The following is a 4,279-nucleotide window of genomic DNA, read 5'->3' on the forward strand; positions in this document are numbered from 1 at the left end:
GTGTGTGTCTGTTCATCAAAGGTCTATCAAACTGTGCCCTCATGCTGGCAGGCCATTGCAATGCAGGCACATATCCAAACACATTCAAACATGCCCAGCAGCTGGCCTTAGGGCCAATGTAGCTGTTTAGCCCATAATAGTGACTGATTAGAATACCAGTGGCGAGGACTGAACCCAAAGCAGTTGTTGACAAGGGATATTAAGTAAAGTGAGGAGTCCAGCCGTTGGGATTTGATGATGCCACCAGGGAAACATGTGCTGGCCCACACAGCAGCACTCTTTAACACCATAGCATCCAAACAGCTGATAACTCTATCCAAGAGAGTAAGAAGAGGGCTACGCTGCTTCACCCCACAGTCCTGCAAGAGGAAACTGAGAACCAAATTACATGACAGTACTGTAGAGAGTGGGTTTGTGTCACCACTGTTCCATGGTATAGGTTTTTTTTGGCTGGTTTTTCACGTTTCCTCTGTTAATCCCACCACAACCACAGCGCTGTGAAGAGCTTTGGATATAAGTGCCAAACCAAAACTGCTTCTGTAACTGCTACTTAATTATACTTAATCATATCTTATCAATCAAGTTCTTCAGCGTTCAAGTGAGGAAACCCTTAAAACCACATTTAATAATTTGTTTTCATCTTCTCTGTCACTGCATGTCCACTCATTCTGTGAACTAACACACTCTCACTGACCTTATAAGAACTGACAGAAACCAAGATAATATATAATAACTCTTTGGGAACCCACAGCAGATTCAGAGAGTACAGAGTAGAATAGCCGCAGAGCTTTGGTAAATATGCTTACTTGCTTTCTTGCTGAGAGTTAGCTGAGAAGGCCGATACCACCTCTAATGTATGTACGGGAAAAATATGAGGAGCTACCGCCAGCAGGCAGTTAGCTTACTTTGGCATAAAGAGTAAAAACAGGGGCAAGAAGAATAGAGACTCCCGGGGCTAAATGCATAAAACTCTATGTAGATACATGACTAAAACTCTGTACACAGACAGAAATATGCATACACACTCTTTTTTTGTCAGATTTAAAGCTGCCTGTACACCTGGTTCTTGTAAATCTCAATCACTGTGGAACTGGGCTCATTTCCACTCCCAAAGTTTACCATAAATGGACGTAGAAACGCTCTTAAAGATCGGGTTGCATATCAATACTTGTGCCTGCTCCACCACTCATTGGATCTGTCAGTGAGAAGAACAGCAAAGAGCAATTTCACAGACAGCGAGGTTCTTCGACAGAGCAGCTGTCATTACACACGAGTCACGATCATTACGCACGGCTCTGGCTATCTGTAGCAACCATACCGGTAATTCATCACGTGTACCACATGTAAACCATCATCGCGATCAATCATCATTATTAAACATCAGGAGGATGATCAATGATTAATCTACGAAGCTCTTATGTACTATAACCACGATCTGTCTATAAAAGTGACTCAAAGTGTATTAGTAACCTAAACCTGACCACATGTTGGATGCAGGACACGAACCCCCTGATCTCCAGTGTAAAAGCCTTTGTAAGTATCAGAAATTACGTACGAGAACATGAACGAGAACAAAAAACAATTTAGTTAAATATAAAAGTACATTTAAGGAGACAAAGCCAGAAACACACACCCTCTGTTTCTTCTCTGACTTCCTGTATTTTCCTAAAGTTTTTCTAACATTGTGAAGTTCTGTATCTAACAGAGCAGAAACACCATAAAAAATAATCCTAAAACGTGAAATGCACTAAAGTATTAATGAGGTTTTGGTCTTTGGGGAAATTTAATGTAATTCATTTTGTCATTGACAGAGAGCTATTAGCGCCTCCCTACACCCCCAGAGATCCATCCTCCATGTTTGATTGTGTTTCTGTGCTCTACAAAGTGTCACCTCAGTGTAATGAGTTGTTCATAATTTGTCACCACTCTGCCTTTCAACAAAATAACCTTTTGTTCTGCTTTGCTGTCCACCTCACTGCACTCTCGCAGGAAATGCTTTTAGGGACATCTACTTCAGAGCAGAAGAGCTGCACGATGCGTGGAAAAGAAACGTGGAAGACGACATGTCTCTTACTTACATTATTCATGCAGAAAAATGCATTTAGCTCCAGTATTTTCAAAGCTAATATTATGTTAATAATAAGAAGGAATCATCTGAGATATAGTGCACTTCATAAAAGGAAGAATATGCGCCCACAAACATTAAAGAGACTGCTGTTAATGCACCTTGCTGCCTTTTCGTTCCTGTATGCATCGGTTTGATGGTAATGGTCCGTCTAGGTTAATCTGAAGTCAGGGCTGCTGCAAAAAGGCACCCACACTATGCTCTTCTGAGCAACGGCGATGCTAATGCAGGAACAAGAACTTCATGCACAATGACTAGATTTCCCACAATAAAGACGTTAATGCAACAATACTGGAGCGACAATATAAAGTCATTTGTAGATATGTGATATGTTTCTTGTGTAATTGTAATGATTCAACGGCTGCTCACTGTTAACGTCTTATGGTAGCTTCGGATTTATGTCCTGATATTTTGAGTTATACACATTGAAAGTGAATTTGTTTGTGCTGCTTGAAACATTTAAAATTCTATTCAGTATAATTAATCCACCGACCTTATTATCATTTGTTTTCATTGGAGCTACTTTCTAGTAAAGTAATAGTCCAAGCTGCAAAGCGCTGTGTGTCTACTGGGTGAAACACCACTAGAGCAACATGAATAACACAAAGTAGCTTCACAGATTGCTTATGTGCACATGCAATATGTGTATTAGATGAGGGTCAGAGTTCACCGCTTTCTGAAACACTGCAGGTAGTCCCACAAAAAAGATTCAAGAAGATTACACCACTGAAGCCAATATTGAAGTATGTTCAGTTGACTAAGCTCTAGCTCTGTGAATTCCCTGTAGATGAATATATGACACACACACACACACACTCTCTCTCACACACACACACACACACATACATATCACATAAAGGAAATCAATCTATCAAATGGTTTGTAAATAATCTGCCCAAAATTCATCCAAATTGCTCGTTTTACACACCACAGTTATTGCGTTCACTATTCTGGTTAATTGTACCGTTTATCAGTCGTTCTCTACTGTTATTATTGTTATTCATTGAATATAATATTAAATATATAAAATAGGTCATTTAGTCAGGGGTCCCTTCAGAAAACAGTTTGGGAACCACTGATCTATGCTAACCTTTTGATCTCGTCTGCCACTATGTAAAAAAGGCTGCTCACACTCACAGTTTAATATCCAGGTGGACCACTAAATATTTTCACATTGCTATAGGCAATAATAAGTCATTGCCACAAAGAATTACATGACTTACTACAATCACTGATTTACGTGCTCCATGTAAACGTACTTAAACCGTCTTCACAGAGGAAAGTATTATTACTCGTTCAGAATGAAACAGCTGAGGGCACTGCCTTCTGCAACAAGGCTCCATCCCTTTAGAACATCAGCAGTCTAAGAAGTACTTAATTCAACTCTTCGTTCATTCAGAAAGTCTACACTTTACATTCAGTCTAATTAAACCATTTTGCCACTAACAATGTTCACATCAAGGGCAATTTGGCGTTCAGAGTCATGCTAAAGGACACTTCCACATGTAGTCAGAAAGTGCATTATCCATATCTATCCATAGTGAGGCTGTTTCTAATATACACATACTAATATACAAATTTCTACTAGTTAATATATTATTTCAACTCAATATTTTAACATGACGGTATAATCAGCGATAGAGATGCACTGATCTGATACACCAGTCGATACTATGACCTTTAAGTAGCTCGTGTATCGGCGAGCACATGACTTTATCACAGATTTCTGTCAGTGTCAGTCACAGTTTTTAGTTCTACAGCAATAACTGGTCTCATGTTACCTTACATAAAAAGGATTTAAATCAGATTGTACAGAGTTTTTACAGACATGCACACTAGCTTGTTATTGGAATATAAATATTCAAGTAGGATATAAAGATACATTCCTGAGGAGTAGTCAGATTTGACTAAAATGCAGCATGTCACTGCATGAATATGCACATTCATACTAATTATCCAACATGGAAGCATGTTGAGAAGATACATAACAGCTCTTTATATGAATACACAACTGCAAAGCCTGCACACATCCTTTCAGTGGACATATGTTCCATCACTATACTGTATTCACTCGTAACTAAATGAATATGCAAAGGAGGGCTTTCAGTTCAATCAGGAGCACAGAGCTGTCAAGTAGAGAAGATTGTTGCCAGA

This window comes from Morone saxatilis, unplaced genomic scaffold (assembly GCF_004916995.1).
Source record: "Morone saxatilis isolate NCDOM2014 unplaced genomic scaffold, NCSU_SB_2.0 Contig11, whole genome shotgun sequence".
NCBI lineage: Eukaryota > Metazoa > Chordata > Actinopteri > Moronidae > Morone > Morone saxatilis.